Raw genomic sequence first — 17,935 nt, forward strand, 5'->3', positions numbered from 1 at the left:
TTCCACGGCCAATTTAACAATCGCAGGTGGCCACACTTACAGTTTGCTAAACCAGAATTGCATGGCTTTATCATTGCTACTCATTGGTCATGGGTTGAGAACGTCAGCATCAGCCATCTCGTCTGCAGTCAGCCCATTACTTTCTCGGGACCTAAATGAATATAGCAAGCCTGACTGGAGAAGGAGTGTATCCCACAGTATCTTACACTATTTTGATGAATGAAAACCTTTTTGGTGTGCCCTCAAAGTCATCAGAAACTCAGCATAGCGACTGCACACAGTTTTATAACCTACTTTAGTGCAGAGTGGTAGTGCACTAGGTTGTTGTTCTCTGACCTTTGCCTCAGTCTTCCTTTTCCAGGCATGCTTTTGTTACAAGTCTATTTAGTACATCATTGCACATGGGTAGCATGTCCTCTTGGGAAGTACAGCCCCTTCTGCTGTATTTGTTCTCTGTCTCATGGACATTGTGCATACATGTTGCCACCTTTACTTTAAACTGTGCATCAAGGAGCGCTGCCAGTAGGTACTCCACATACGCACCCGGAGAAGGTGGCTGGAAGAGCAGCCGAGAATACAGTGTGTACCATCCACTCTTTCCAGCCACCCGAGGCCCTTCCCTGGTTGGTCCGATTTTCTTTGTAGGGAGGCAGCAGGGAGCCTCTTCCTGTTGCCTTCCCACGTCCCCACCCTCCTCCCTCCCCCAATGACATTAGTATAATTTCTCCTCCCCCTCACTTACCTGCTGGACTGCAGCTTTGTGCTCCGGGCATGGCACTCCCCCAGCTGGCGGCTGCCACCATGGAAATAGAAAGGGGACCAAGTCCCTCTTTCCATGCTGTTGACCACCTTTATTTTCTTCGGGAGATTGGGTTTGCACTATAGCACAAAGCCCAGGGCATAATAATAAAATAATAATAATAATAATTATTAGCATCTCCCAAGAATTATTTTTTTTACTATTTGCAAATCCCAGGGAGTGAATAGCAATCACGTCCAAGCGGGGCGGGAGGGGGCGTATAACCCGGTAATGACCCTCAGCCCTCCCAAGGCCGCAGTGAAGCTCGAGCTGGTGAGCCTTTATTTGCCGGGCGTGTTTGCTAATATCCACTTCACGCAAACAATGTGTGGATTCTGTCAGATACCCTATTTCTGCATTACCAGATGTTTCATGTTACCTTGTTGTGCTGGTTAGTTTTATTTCCAACTGACACACCATTGGCACACCTTGCAGAGTGATACCATGCAGGCTAACCCACTGGGTGGCTTTTTCAAAAGGCTGCAGTACACAACAGACGATATAAAACATAGATGTGCCTGCTGTGGCTAGGGAGCTGGTGGCACGACTGGTTCTGACTTGCCTGGCTTTCTCCATAAACAACCATCCACCATGTTAGGATGGGTGGACAGGATGTGGAGCAGCCATATTGGATGAACCATGATGCTTAATGAAAATGATAGAACCAGCATGACACCTTTCACTGAGGCACCAGCGTTGAAGGAATCTAGATGAATGGTGGTGAGTTACTGCAGTATTGTCCCCTCCTTATCCCGATCTTTCAGCTTTCCAGGGGCCCTGCTTAGCGAATTGCTTAATCAATTGGGGTGCTTGAATGTGCGTTGCATATTCCCAAGTCTGTTAACATGGACTGGCTCCCTTCCAGCATTCAAGGAAGCAGAGATAGCCTCATTTGCACCTCAAATCACAGATCGTCTGTACTACATATTCAGGCTGTCCATCAACCATCAGGATCGTGTTCCTCTTCTCCCCCCTTTACCCCTGAGAACTTTTGCTTTACAGCACTTGCTCGAAATGTAGCGTATTACAACACACTGACTAAAATAGATACACATTTCAATAGAGCTATTTCTAGAAAACACATGCTTGGTGTCTTCTATTGTATTTCTTCCATGGCAACAGTGTGAAAAGCTGAAACTTCACAGTACTATCCTCTTGTAATTTCGTGATCTTTAACGTGCGACTGCAGGACTTCTGTTAATGTAGTTCCATATTTTGTCAATCTTTTGAATGTTGATGATGATTGTAGTGCGTTGATGTGACACGTGTTATTGTAGGGGCCTTCTTTTTATGTGTCTTACTATCTATCTTCATTTTAAGGGTGTAACAACAACATGGCGTGAGTAGAGCATCTTCTAGCTGGTGCAGTGGCAGAGGTTTCTGACTCCGGCAGCGCTGCATCCTTCACAGCTCCGAGTCACGCCTGCGCGTGCTTCACGCTGCCATTTTCTCTGCTTGTTTGCAGTGATTTATGTACTTGGCCCATGGTGCAGAATCCCAGCAGAGGTCTGTGCTGTTCTGAAGTTAACAACTGATATCTTCCACTCAAGGCCAGCAGTGTCTGTGTAGATAAACTTACCAGCCATAGTGCCAAGCGCTTCTACTCAGCATGAAAACCAAATCTATTTGCACAAAATGTTCTGGCCTTGGCCCCACGCTGAGAGTGGAGATTTGTCTGTCAGTCAAATCGGCCCAGCGTTCAAACTCAAAGATGCGCAGTCAGCAACGCTGTCTGAATATCCAAGGAGAGGCACGATTTGACAACATTATTGTAAAAACAAATATTTGTTGTGTAGGAATAATTGCTTGGAACAGACTTAAAGTGAAGTAGATCTAGCTAACAAGGATTTTTGTAGAAAGATATACAGAGGTAATTGACACCTGGTAATTGATCATATTATACAGTAACAGGTCATTTACCCTGTTTATTATTACACACACACGCACACACACGCGAACAGACACTGGGACCACAGACACTTTTTCGTCATGAAAAACAAGCATCAGTTTTTTTCCAGGGTTGTTAGTTTACCAAAATGCCTGTCGGTATAGCAAAATACATAACTATTACGATGACATCACATTACGTGACACCACATGGTGATATCACAGAAATTGACATCACATGAATTGTGATTCTAATGGCATCTCACTTCCGGCCAGACTGCCCTTTTTTGGGGTGGGATCAGGCCTGATTTGCATATGGTCTTTCCCCTTCTGTAATGGCTTGGCAGGCGGAAGAACGATGGTCTGGTGGGTTGCCCAGAGCAATGCCAAAGGTGAAGATTAATTCTAAACCTTCCAGCCATCACCTCTTTTGTATTGCTTAAGTCACCCCAAGTGGGACGGGTAAGCAAAGACGTACATCCCAATCCTGCTGGGACTAGAGACCCAAGTTTCTCCTCATTATGATGCCCAGTGAGGCCAAAACATGGCTGGGGATGCTTCTGGTCTCATGCAGAAGAGATGGGGACTAGCAGTTTGGGCTGGTCCCTTTTTGGGTAGGACCAAGCCTGATTTGCATATGGTCTTTTCCCTTTTGTAATGGCTTGACAGGCTGAAGAACAATGGTCTGGAGGGTTGCCCAGGGCAATGCCAGAGGTTATGATTAATTCCAAACGTTCCAGCCATCACCTCTTTCGTTCTGCGTGTTTTAGTACTATCAAGAATTGACAATCTTTGTTGCATCATATACGAGCAAGCCTCCAAAGTCTTAATTGGTAATAGAAGAGGCACCCATTGCTTCCATTAAAGGGTGAAAGCTGAGCCAGCTTAACTGGATTTAAATTTGTGACATGCAGATTATCTTCCTCTGCAGCAGGTGCTTTAAATCACTGAGCTAACTCACGCAGAAGGCAGTTTATTTTTAAAATGAAGTTGACACCCATGTGTCAGGGGTGATATTCAAGTACTTGTTGCATCTCAATATGCTCACATGTTGCAAACTTTCTTCACCGTTCTTAGGCACTTTATTCAGAACTGCATTCCATGTTCCATCAAACTCTGTAATTACAACATATTTATTCTATATTTGAATACATGTTTCTAGTGGTGCATAAGACCTGCTAGCAAACCATATTTTTCATTTCATGTTTTGGGAAAAATGTTCATTTTGCGTGTGTATCCCTTACACGTTAAATGTTTGAGACTAAATACTACAACTCACTTTATTTTATGTTTCTTTCACTTTACTGTTCCTCTTAAACATGTTTTTTACACATCTAAATGTCCGCCAAAACCATTTTATAGGTCATGTTATTGTGGAACTCAAGGATGTTGAATGGAGGACCATTGTCTATTTTTACTTTGTGGGGGATGCCCCATTCACTAGAAACATGACTGATCACCCCTGCGACTTGGGCAAATGCTGTGGTGTTTCTTCTTTTTAGGAAACTCGAAAATTCATCCATTATTACCAACAGGTAATCACCCGTTTCCATTGGTCTGTATAAATCCGTGGCAACTCTGTGCCACGCCCTCTCAGGAATCTCTGTCTCCTGCAGTGACAGAGGCAGGTCACTTTTAGTTGTGCATTGACACACAAATCAGTTCTTGACCACCTTTTTTATCGTAGCATCCATGAATGGGAACCAGACATTTTGTTGTAGTACCTTCTTTGTGGCATATCTACCCCTCCTTATCCCTCATCCCTCATCCCTCGTGTGCTGTCAGCACCATGTTCCTCCTAAGTGTTGCTGGAATGACTAAGCGACACCCGCTTGGCAGGATCCTTTGGTTGAACACTGCAAGATTAGCGTTGATTTTAGCTAGCCATTCCAACTCCCTCCTGTTGGCGTTATTGTGGCATTGGAATTGCCATTTGTAGTCTTCCATTTGTTTGTGTTGGTCAACTCCATGGCCATGACGATGGACGGATCCTCCTGTGATGCTTCTACTAATTTCTCTAGCATCAACACTGGTGGCAGGTCATTCTCCATAATGTAGCATTGGTATTCCGCATCACCCTCTCTCAGCTTTTGTTGTCGGTGGCCTGGATGCCGTGAAATGTAGTCAGCTGGGTAGTTCTCTCCTCCAGGCCTGTGGATAATGTTGCAGTCGTATTCCTGAAGCCGATTGCCCCGCCTATCAATGAGTGGTGGCATCTTCGTTCTTGAGTTGCCAAATAGTGACAATAGTGCTTGGTGATCAGTCACTAGCATGACTTGCGGCACTAAAATAAAGTGATGAAAGTACGTGCATGCCCAGACGGTGGCCAGGCTGTCTTTCTGGGCCTGGGAGTAGGCCCCTCCGTATGGTTAAAAGCACAGCCTGTGTAGGCTACTATGTAGCTCATGGGTGAGTCTGCCTCTTCTGGTTGGGCCAGAATTTCGGCAACGCCCACAGGGTTGGCGTCAACTACTATCTCTGTGTGCCACGCCGGGTTAAAGTAGGCTAAGTATGTCACATTCGCTAGCTCATCCTTAATTGTGTCAAATGCCTGTTGGTACTCCTGTGACCATCAGAATGGCTCCTCCTTCCGCAACAGCCTCCTCAGTGGTTCTGTGGGGATGGTGTACCTAGGAAGATACCTGGCACAGTACCCAACCATCCCTAAGAACAACCTCACTTCGGCTATCTGCATGGGCGCAGGCAACTCACTGATGGTGCACACTTTCTTGGGGTCAAGTTGCATCCTGCGGCTGGAGAAAATGTGCCCATAGAACCAGAGTTTGTCTTTGTTGATGTTGCAGTTGTCAAAGTTCAGCGCAAGGCCTGCTCTGCTCAGGATGTCACATACGGCCATTAGAGACCGATCGTGTTCCTCCTGGGTCATCCCATTTGGTGTCCAGTCAAAATGTTGAAAACATTTGGTCGAATGACAAAAATGTCGAAAAAATAATGTTGAATAAAATAATTTGAATGCTTTATTTTTTTATTTAAATGTTTTTTTGGGTTCCACAAGTAAAAAAAAAGGTTAAAACAGAAAAATAATTAAAAAAAGGGGGCTAGGGGGGAACCCCCCCATTTCAAACAAAAAACAAACAAAAAAAGACATTCACATATTTTTTTCGACATTATTTTTTTGACATTTTGACTTTTGACCAAATGTTATTCGAAAATGTCACTATAAACCATCCCATATACCAGAATGTCATTGCTATAGTTAAACACCAACTTGATGCAAATTAATAGCTGTCTTATATCCTCCTGGAAAATTTCTGCGGTGAAGGAAATGCCAAAATTACAGCATTTGTATCAAAATAACCCTTTGTGAATAGCAAAGGTTGTGATGGTCTTGATTCTGGGTGTATTTCCAGTTGATGATACCACTGGTTCAAATATAGTTTGGAGAACTTGGTGGCCCTGTTCAGCTGGACGATCATGTCCTCTATTTTTGGACCTTTGAATTGCTGTGTTTGCCACCCTCATGTCAATGCAAAGTCTGATTTGTTTTACTTCTTTCGGTACCACCACCAGCGGTGCATTCTATGGTTTCAGTCCCACTGCTTTCTCAATTATCCCGTTGTTCAATAATTGTTGTAGCTCCTGAGGTACTGCCTGCAGACAGTGAAATCCCGCCCTCCCAGAGTTTTGTGGTAAACGCCGTACCCGCCCATCAATGTGCAGCCATACCACAGTTCCATGCAGCGTCCGCAGGCCTTGGAAGAGTTCAAGATATGCCTGCCTTATTACGTCTTTCAACATTGTTGTCCCTGTCATGTGGGAGATGGTCTCTGTGACGGTAACCTCATCGCTAAATCTGACCACTTCATTGTCCTGGTGGTGGACATCAATTATTCCCAGTTCCTTTGATGTCCGATAGCTGAGTAAGCACTTCCCTCTGACAGGACTTTTGAGGTCATGTATGGTTGTGGTTGTCATTTCCCTTTATGCGACAATGTCTGCTGAAATTGCCCACTGGATGGCAGTGGTGTATTGACGCCCAATTTGAATTTGCGCACCTTTGACTGGGATAGGTTGCTCCTGTCCCCCATCTGGAGAAACTCCAGTTCCCCAATGATGTTGACGGTGTTGCCTGTATCGATCAGGAAGTGTTTGCTCCCCTATTATGACCATGACCTTCATTGCTCCCACTGCCTCCGGTTCCCCATGCATCAAATTAACAGACTCCTCAGTATATTCCGTGTAGATATCTTGCGCATACTCCTCGTAGTCTTGATACGAGTCTGGCGGGCATTCATATTGATTGGGATCGTATGTGTGAAGGGGTATGTGCTCTTCGTACTGTTTCTCCCCATAGTCCGGACCTTGGTCCATTGTTCTCACTATCTTCGTGGCACCTGTGGGTATCTCTGTGGGGCCTCCACATTGCCTGCGGTGGATGCCTGGCTGTGGGAGTCCAGGTTGCTGGTGCATGGTGTCTCATAGTCGAGAATGGTCTCCATTCCCTGCACACAGTGTGAAAATAACCTTGTCTTTTGCCCTTGGAGCGTCTTTGGCTGATTGCTGGGCACATTCCGGCATGTGAGAACTGCCTCTTTTCTGCCTTACTCCACCCCTTCCCCTGACAAAGGTACTCCCTTAATAGGGGCCCATGCTGCTACATTGTGTGGCACCCAGGCCATCTTTAAGAAATTCTCTTTTCCTGCCTGGCAAAAAGCTCATTTCTTTTTGCAGGTAGCTTAGAATCAGGCAATGAGTGTGATTTGTTGTGCCTATACGACAGGGCCTCATCACGAGTGGGGCGGAGCGGTAAAAAGCAGCAGTAACGCTATTACCGCCACATTTACCGTTCCGCCCAATCTCGGGTTGTGCAGAAAGTGGATGTTTTACCCGCAGTTTTCGATGAAGGTTAAAACCTCATCTTGCCGCCCCATTTTCAGTGCTATTAGCCCGTCACTAATAGCGAAAAGAAACCCCATTTGGGCCCTATGGACACAATGGGAATAGGGATTTACCTCCCCACCGCAACTCGGTATCCAAGTGTAATTGTTTGATGGAACGGCATTTTTGTTTTATGCTCCGTTCTCGCTATCTATATAATATAAATATAGGCACCTAATATGGATAAATTAGGAAAAGTGTTGTTCCATCACGCAATAACACTCTTCATATTTTAAATGGATCTCAGAACCTGGCCCTCACTCTGCAAAGGTATGAGCATGCTGATTTTATGGGGCCGCTGCGTAGTTCTTTGCCCCCACTGAATGGAATAAGCCTGGATTCAAAATCCGCATAGGACAGAATGCCATTACCTTGACTAAAGAGGGGCTTTCTTGTCCAATAGCCTGAGCGATAATTTCCAGAGCCTCGCAAGAGGAATCGGTGCACTCCACAGCTTTCCCAGCTCAGCAATACTCAGTGCTTACACCCAAGCGTTTAGGAGCTCTATACATCACACGTCACAATCACCTTCATCCCTACTCAATCAATGACCAGGCTTTGAATAAGCTAAACAGGCATGCACACAAACGACAGCATTGCCTATGCAGTAATAATCAAACGCGTGTGTATGCTGAGTGTTAGAATCTGTTTTATGTATAAGATTACTACTGTAAGTTAATCATTTTAAAAGAACAGCATTGTTAAAGTTGATGCTTGTAAAACATAAAAGAAGTATTATTTATAGCCATTACAATATGCACTAAATGAGGAAAGCAATATTGAAAGTTACACAATGATTAATATGAGAGTGGAGACTAAGCTGGAGACCAGGTAGATTCTACTGTGTTGCACCATGCAGGGAATAGCCGGGCTAACTGGAGCTGATGTCTCTTTCCTGCCATCTATATCTATGCTAGATGGTAACGTACAAGACTCGCATGCTTGCTTGAAATATTCAAGCACATGTAATGGATGTATTTTCTTTTACAGACAGTCCCTGCTACCCCGAAAGGCCATCACTACCAAACATGGGGATCGGGAGACAGCCCCGCAACCCGCGCTCCCAATTTTTGGTATTTGGTAGTGATCTCCCAATTTGATCGATTCAAATCGATCGAATGGAACTGGCTGAATTCGGCCAGATGTACCATACAATCTAATCAAAACTATCAAATTGGGTAATACCCAATATTCTGATATACCTTGACCATATGCCTGAGGTGGCATTGCATTCCATGATACTGCAGTTATACCCCTGGGCACTTGCATATATACCAGTAACATATCTGTGTGTTAAGTAAAGACTACTGTGCTCTTACACCACCAGTAGAGGGCAGTATCATATGCCTAGGTACTGCCATCGCTTGTCTGTGTTAAGCTTCATATACCGTGCAGCCGTGTAGGCCTAAGCACAATCTCATACACCATGTACAATCTTGTATGCCCAAATGCAGCTTTTTTATGCCAGGCACAGCCTCATGTTCCCAAAACGTCCATCACATGCTTGGTGAATGTGATGAATTGGATGAGGAAGGTAATGGGAAGAGGAAACCGAGTATACATTAATAGAGTGTTGGATAGTTTGGTGGCTCTGTGTGTTGGTTTGTGGTAGTGATGGGTGTGGTGACTATATTCAAGGTTTGTCACTGGATGTGGGTGTTGATGATGTGGTGAAACAGGATAAGAGCCTAATAGAGAGTGGTGATGGCTATAGATGTGTTTTGTGGTGAATGTGATATTGGATGTGGGTGGGGTGCATGGGACGGCCGATGTGAACGACTGAGGTGTTTGAAGAGATATGGCGGCTGTTGAATAATGTGTTATGGGTGGACCTGCACTCTCTACAACCGTCCCAGATCCTCCCACCCTTCTACCTATCGACAACATGCTGGTTGGCCCTCCATGCACAAATGCTCTCTTGTCAAGTTCCTTCTCCCTCTCTACAAAGCTGTCAATGCTCTTGCTCCTCAGTATCTGTCTGATTGTATCACACTTTACTTACCATCTCGTTTTCTCTCTGATTCTCCTCTGCCCTCAACCTCGCTGTCCTACATCCTTGATGGGCCTCCACTCGCCACCGCTCTTTCTCCCTAAGAACCCGCTTGGCCCTGATAACTACCCAAAATGCCTTAGACCAACAACTTGTAATTTTAAATAAACACCATCAAAAGGGTACTGAGGCATCAAGCTGGTTATTCTTGCTACGCACCCCATCAAACTCGGAATACTTTATGTTTGCCTGTGCTGTTCAATTTGATTGTGCAAGCAGAGATGCTAATGCAGTCACCAGGTGAGGGGTGAGCACCTCACACTCCATGTCAGGTTTTCCAGATTCCATTTCCAGCTATTGTACAGATCCCTCAGCCATACTCTATTTTGAAGCATGGCATGACGAAAAGAATCTCTGAGATATACCGATATACCTGAAAAGAATATGAATTAAAAGAATGGGATGGAAGAGAAATGATTGAAGGGAAGATAGCGTGAGAGAGAGAGAGAGAGAGAGAGAAAGAGAGAGAGAGAGATAAAATAAGAGTGACATGGACGTTAATAGATGGTTGACAGGTGATATGTGCGAAATGATGATAACATTTGCGAAACACCTGGGATTCACAAATCAGAAGATCAACCCTCTTCGGCCCGAGGCAAATGGCAGCATGATTTATGTCGTCCATAAATAGAACAGTATAGAATGCCATTATTGAAAAGCTGCCAATAAAACAAGTATTGTCTGGAATGCTACGGCAGCTCGGAAACACACCCCACAGTGCCACAGGAAAGACTGCAGGGGAACTGATGGAGTGTTGTTTTTTTAACGTATATTCACATGCTCCTCAGAGCTGAGTCCCCTCTCCCCGTTATCCTTCCTGATTGTCCCTAGTCCCCACCTCCATTCCCACCCTCTACATTTGTGATTGGGCCTCTGGACCCAGTGTAGTCTCCACTGAGGGTGTAGGCCTGCAAGCACAGCTGCACACGTTTTTCTGCTGCAATCTACATCTTGGGGGAGTTTGTTTCAACGTGGCTTCTGTGCCACATCATAATTTAGCCATTGGAGTGTCTATTTGTATTGAGTATTCAAGCACTCCTCAGCACTGAGTCCCCTCTCCCCACTCCCCTCTCTGGTTGTCCCTTCTCCCCACATCCCTTCCTGCCCACTGCCTTTGTGATCCGGGCTCTGGACCCAGTGTAGTCTCTACTGAGTTTGCCTGCCCACAGGAACAGGTGCACAAACATTTCTGCTGCAGCCTGCCACTTGGGTGAGTTTGTTTCAACTTGGCGCGTGTGGTGCATCACAATTTAGCCTTTAGAGTGTGTTTTTTTATGGGTATTCACGTGCTCCTTGGTGTTGACTCCCCTCTCCCTGCTCCACACCCTGGTTGTCCCTTTTCCCTGCCTCCCTTCCTGCCCACATCCTTTGTGATTGGGCCTCTGGACCCAGTGTAATCCCCACCAATGGTGTAGGCCTGCAGGCACTGCTCCATGAGCATTTCTGCTGCAGCCTGCCTCTTCAGGTGAGTTTGTTTCAACTTGACCCGTGTGTTGCATCATAATTTAGCCATTGGAGTGTTTTTTTATGAGTATTGTAGCCCGGACTGGGCTTGCTTAAATGGAAGAAGGACGCATAGCCGGAGAAACATGGAACACAACGTTTCTTTATTAACATTCAACAAGAACTGGCGTCTCCGCGCCAACACTCCTCCCTCAAGCCCCTCATTATCAAATGTATAGAGGCCCAGAGAACGGTAACACCACCCAAATGTTCAAACCTCCGGATCAACATTCTTCAACCCACCGTAGCAGCTTCCTCGCTACTCTCTGCGGCCTGTTTGGCCTGTCACCCATTTCTCCCCCTCCTGGAAGATAAACTAGAGTTTCCCCTTGACTCGAGTCACCTCCAGGAGGGACCCACAAGTCCTCACATGGTTCCTGAGGTACCGTATGACTCGAGTCTCCTCCAGGTGGGACCCACAAGTCATCACATGGTTCCCGAGGTACCGGATCCGGTTCCGGCAGGGGAGATTCATAATCTTCCCTTTTGACATAATGTTTCAAAAGGGTACTGTTTCGAGTGATTGTTTTGTCTTAATTCTGGGCTGTTACCATCGTCCATTTGACGCACATGGGGTTTGAGGCAAACCAAGAGTCTGTCTTCTTTACCATGGGCTGTTTGACGAGGACCTCGTCCCCAATCTGGAAGTCTTTGGGCACCGCCTGATGCCTTGCATACGATTCCTGCTTTGTTTTTTCCTTCACCACAGAGTCCCTCTGAGCCACTTCGGCATCGGCACCTCCTGGGGTCGAGGAATCTCTCACAATGCGTGTGTGCACATTATATCGGACCATCAGTTCTGCCGGGGTCTTGTTGGTCGCCTCGTGCGGGGTGTTGCGATAGTCTCGCAGGAGCCGGCATAGGGCTTGATGGGGGTTGGTGGCCTCTATCCCGGCTCTTTGAAGAGTTTTCTTTATCGATGCCATGAAGCGTTCCGCCATGCCGTTCTCTTCGGGCCACCGGGATGTTATCTTGAGGTGTTTGAACCCAAGGTGCTTCGCTAGCGCCTCAAATTCATGACCGTTGAACAGAGGGCCATTGTCAGATTTAATCACCGTCAGGATGCCCCATTCGCTGAGTACCTCATCCAGGGTGGCTGCTACCTGAGGGAAAGCGGTGGTGGTTGGTCTCTTAACAATGGGAAATGGAGAGTATTCGTCAATGAGGAGGAGAAAGTAATCCTCAGACTCCACTGGTCTGTAGAAATCGATTGCCACCCTCTCCCATGGCTTCTCCGGATTTGTGTGGGTTGAAGGGGCACAAATCCACCAGCGAGTCCAGAAAGTGGAACCAGACATGGAAGCACAGTTGTCCTTTGGTGTTTTCAGCTCCCCGATGTCCCTCATGGGCCATTCGGAATACGTCGCCTAGAAGAGCTGCGGGAATGACAATTGGGCAGCCTCTAAGGAGTATGTTGTGGTCCTTAACGGCCAATTCGGACTGCACTCTGGCTAGTCTTTCTATCTCCTCCTTGCACACCGCCGGGTGAGCCAAAGTTGCTCGTCGGTAGTCCTTCCATTTGTTGGCATTATTCAGGCTGATGGCAAGGGAGATTGTTGGGTCAGCAGCTGACGCGGCCGCAACCATGTCCAAGGATAGGGCAGGCGGCAGAGAGCCAGCAGCCATGTAGTCAATGTAGGCAACGTCACCTGCTTGAGTGAAGGAGGGCCCGCCTGGTGGCGGGACAGGTAGTCCGCTGGGTTTATATCGCCCCCTGGCCGGTGCACATTGTCTTAGTCGTACTCCTGCAGCCTAATGCCCCATCGCTCTATCCTCGGGGGCTTCTTTGTGCGTGGGTTTCCAAACAATGATAGCAGCACCTGATGATCGGTGATCAGTGTGAATTTCTTGCTTGCTTTTTAATGAGTATTCACACGCTCCTCAGCACTGAGTACCCTCCCCCGCTCCATTTCCTGGTTGTCTCTTTTCCCTGCCTCTCTTCCCACCCTCTGCCTTTGTGATTGGGACTCCAGATCCAGTGAGGTCTCCACCGAAGGTGTAGGCCTACAGGCACAGCTGAGCGATCATTCCTGATGCAGCCTGCCTCTTGGGGGAGTTTGTTTCAACTTGGCTTATGTGCTACATCCTAATTTAGCCATTAGAGTGTTTTGTTAGGGAGAATTCTCAAAAATATGCTAATTCCCTCCACCTTAGAGACCCCCAGGACTTTGCTGGATTTTGAGGACATGATTTATTTTTTAACCCAGAGAGAGTGTGACCCTTTTTCCCACTCTCTCATGTATTTTTGTGTGAATCTTAACTCTGTGTTTCTTTTGATTATGGAGTCTGACAAACTCCATAGGCATCGTCTTTTACAATTGTGTCACACAGCACCTTTAGTGCGGTGACACAGGGAAGTCTTTTAGATTTCCCAAGGTTTAAACACCTTCTCTGGGATAAACTACTGTTTCCCAGAGCAGTAAAGTGAAATTGACTTTACTTAGCATTGCACTTGCTAGACCCAGCACACCAGATCTTACTATAGAGTGCTGGAAGGGTTACTTTTTATCCTCGGTGTCTAAATGCTCATGTAACATTGTTATGTTACCCTTTCCTCACGAAATGGCTGGTGGCAGTGGTTTTGTTCCGAACTACCATGGTTTGCATTTACTGCAGCTGTTTGCAGCTCTGGTAACGCTAACCGCGGGAGCCATCTTTTTCAAAATGGCAAAGAGCCATCTTATTGTTTCGTCATGTCTTTGTGGAAAGGTCCTTAAACAGAGTTTCTCTGCACGCCAAACCAGGTTTGGTCTCTTTGTACATTTCACCTTTGGCGGGGTTCACGAGTGAAACCCGCCTCTGGCTCCAGAGTGTCTATGGGTAGGGACGAAGTGAGGGAGGTGCCGAAACTCCCTGTGCTTCGTCTCCTAGGAGACCCAAATGCACTCTGTGGTGATTGGCTGGCTGACTGTCCGGCAAGGACAGCCACCCTGCTGGGTGAGTGACAGCTAGGCTGGAATGAATGGTAGAGAACTGAATAAAAGGCTAGTCTTTTGGCTTGGAAGGCAGAGTCGACCACTGGACGAAGGAACCGAAAAAGAGCTTGAAGAGGACGCCTGCTGCAACTCCTGTTTTGCCCAGTGAAGCCCTGCTGCAGTGCAGAAACGCCAAGTTCGCATCGACAGAGAAGCCGCTGCAAGGACGACTTCTCCCTTTGAGTTAGTGGGACCAATCAACTCCAAAGTAAGTCACCTGGACACCCATCTCAGAGCTGGGTGAATTTCCTCAGAGTTGCTGCAGGAAACCATATAGCCAGGGAGAGGGACACCAGATTGTGTGCGTTACTTTTAAGCTGGACTAAAGCTTTTGGAAGATCCTCCAGACTCCCACGAAGTAGGACTGACCAAGCCTGAGCCCCCTCAGCAGAGTGCCAGAACCCAGAAGCAAGGACAGTCCACCTTGACAGCCAGGAACCGCGTTGTTGCTATTTGCGGTAGCTGAAACGTGAAACAGCCACTGAAAGTGAAGTTTGCCGGTTGTGGGTTTTGGCAGTCCCAGTGCCTTGCAGGTGTCCCCCAACGTCCTCCCTCTTGTCCCCCTGACTGAGGTCCAGAAACAATGAGATCTGCAGAGCTGCACAGAAACAGAAGTCCTCAGCTGCATCTTTTCCTCTTTACCAAGGTGCTGTAAAACAAGTCTAAGAAAACCTACCTCTTGCTGTAGAAGTGCTTGTAACTTCCACAACTTACAAGTCTAATCAGCTTGTGGCCCTACATTTGATTCTTCTTTTCATAAAAGACTCCTAAGAACTTGTGCACAGACTTTTCCATTGACTTACCAAAAGTACTTCATCCTATCCAAGACATTTGCCCATTTACTTTGGCTTAGCCTATTGAATTGAATGACTCGTTTAGTGTACTCTAAAAGTATCTGCACTGCTTAAGAATATTTGTGGTGTCTTGTGTTCTAATAACCTTTGCCTTTTACCAACTTTTAAAGAGTATTCTGAATGCCAACAGTAAGATATTAATGTCCCCAGCACCCTTGTTACTGAAGACACCTGTGGCTGTAGGTTGTGTCTGTGGGCCATCCCAAAAAGGACTTGTCTGATTCAGAAACTCAAAGTGTACAGTATTGAAGTATATTTGTGTGTTACTATGCGATTGCTCCCTTCTGAAGAAGGCTTTATAACTGACTGATAAATAAATGAATAATTGTTTATGCTAGAAACCTTGAGTGTAAGAGTTTATTTGAATACCTGTAACTGTGACTCTTTGTGTAACTCCACTTCAGCTCACATTTGCCCTCTTAAGATTAGCCTGGCTGCTCAACACGCTACCAAAACTGTGTACTACAAGCTTATACCAAAGGTTGGGTTGCCTATACATCTAGTCATAGTTGTTTGTAGTGTTCCCAGAGAGTACTGCATTCAAACTTTGCCTAACACTGGTTGAAGGAGGTGAGGATATATTGTAGAGTTGTTACATTGAGAGTTTGCTTTACTTTTCTTCAACTAAAAACCTTCACAAGGCTAAGCTCCACTAGAAAAGCAATTGTAACATGCCAGATATGGATAACTTCAGACAGGAAGCCCTGATCATTTTAACAGTAGAGCAACTGAAAGAAATGTGAAAAGTCAGGTCTCTCCCTGTTAAAGGAAAGAAAAATGAACTAATTGCAAGATTGTTGAATAATCAAAGTCTGGGTAGTAGGCCTGTCACACCTACTATCCCAGGACATGTGGAATATGATTAGGATGATAGTTCAGAGTCTAACTCTAATATAGTTGAAGAATGAGAAGAGTTAGAGCAGTCTCAGGAAGAGAGCCTCTCTTTACCTCAACAGGCCCTTATGCCTCAACCTTTAGCAACAGGGACCCTACCAGGTCCAATACTGAGTGCAGAATGTGTCTCTCTTGAAAAAAATGAGACTTGAGTTAGAGTTTAAAAAGTTACAAGTCCAAGCTGAAAACAAACATCAGGATCTCAAACTAAGGGACATTGAAATGAAGAAATTGTCTCGTGATAATGTTTCTATCCCAGAGTCTTCTAAGTCTTCCAGTCCTAAAAGACCTTGCATGCCTAAAGAAGCAGTGAGTATTTATGAGGTGAGACTTTATGTTTTGGATTGGTTGGGTGCTGTTGAATATAACTATGGGATTCAGGGTTTCACAGAGAATCATTTGATTCCTTGGCTTTTGTCTAGGCTCCCCCAGGTTGCAACTGATGCTGTAATGGAGATGGGGGAACTTGAAAGATTGGAGTATGAAAATGTGAATCTAGCTTTGATAGGTAAGCCCTGAGGACAGAAGGGCTGGATTGTGGCTGTTAGGCTGTGGCGGCGTTCCCCAAAGTGCTTTTATTTTGTGTTCTGCAGAAGGAGAGGACTGACTGTGCTGCAGTCTGTAAAGAGCACCAACTTTACCTATATACACGCATCGACACCGTTTAAAGTGAACAGGTGAAAAGGACGCCTGGGGCTTAAGCGCGAAAATACACTGGCCGTTGACTTCACCATACTGTGATCACGTGACGTTCTGCTGCCCTCATAGACACACCCATCACGCCCTTGCGGCGTGTTTGGCGGCTTTGGTGCTTGGTGGGAGTGCCACAAAACTCACCACACATCTAGGACAGCTGAAGCCCACATACCAATAGGCTGGACAGTTTCGGATCACGACCACAGCTAGCTGGGACAGCTTCTCCGTGTAGCTCGACGGACCGGAGAAAGCATCAGTGATATCCAATTATTTTAGTAGCAGTGCTTCGCGCTGAGTCTCAGTCAGCTGCAGGTAGCCAGCTGCCAGGTAAGACTATTGATCATGGACACTCGGTCCTTAACTCGCCTTAAGGTGAAACAAACACTGTGTTGTCCTGGGAGCGAAATGCCTCTGAATTCGACGACCGCGGAAGTGGACAAAACCTTTCCGAGGGTCGACCCAGGGGTTGACCACAAGATCTGTGACTTGAGAGTGGGGAATGTGGGGATCGAGTCCGGCTCGCCGAGCCCCTATTCACAAGGTCCGGCGTCCCAAGTTCCATCGACACCTGTCACTCTCGAGCCCTCCCTCTTTCCTCATCCACTCTCAAAAGTGCCTCCTGTCTCAATGTTAACCTCCGAAAAAGATCCAAATGGACGGTTTACTGCTGAGGATAGCATCCAGCCACCAATGCCTAACAACGAGGCTAGCCCAGCTCTAGATGTTGCTGGAATAGTGGGAAAAGAAGAGACAAAACTTTCCCGCAATGGAGCTAATGCGCTAGAGCGGATTGCTCGTCTAGATGTCCCATGCGATCTGCGCAATGCGGAAACTACCGAAAACACTCTGAACAAGCACGAATATATTCATCAAAACACACAACATGAGGATTGCTTAAAGGGAGAAACAGCCGCTCAGCCTGCTTGCAAAATGAATTTTGACTCTTCAAGAAAGATCTTACAATTATGTGGCCCACCAGATGGGAACAATGAGGAAGGAGAAGATTCCTACTATTCCCCATTTGAGGTGACGGACGCCGAGCTTCTGAACTCGGACTCCTGCGCACTCAAAAAAACACCGAAACGTTAAGATTTCATTTTCGGAAACCGGCTCTAGATCAATCTGTTGACTATACAGAATCACTTCTTCTGACCCAGACGAGCCATCCAATCATTAATCAACTGGTGAACGATATAACGTCGAATTTGGACCCAACAAATATTGACAAATGAATGGCCTTCAATAAAGAGAATTTGCGAACAGGCATTGTACAATCCACTCCTTTGTTGAGATCGAACAACAATGAAACCGACTTACCCGGATGGGAGGCCAGGCTTATTCTGAGGCTGCAAACCGACTTCGAATCTATGAAGGCGAA

This window comes from Ambystoma mexicanum, chromosome 10 (genome assembly GCF_040938575.1).
Source record: "Ambystoma mexicanum isolate Mex_15411 chromosome 10, UKY_AmexF1_1, whole genome shotgun sequence".
In the NCBI taxonomy this organism is placed as follows: domain Eukaryota; kingdom Metazoa; phylum Chordata; class Amphibia; order Caudata; family Ambystomatidae; genus Ambystoma; species Ambystoma mexicanum.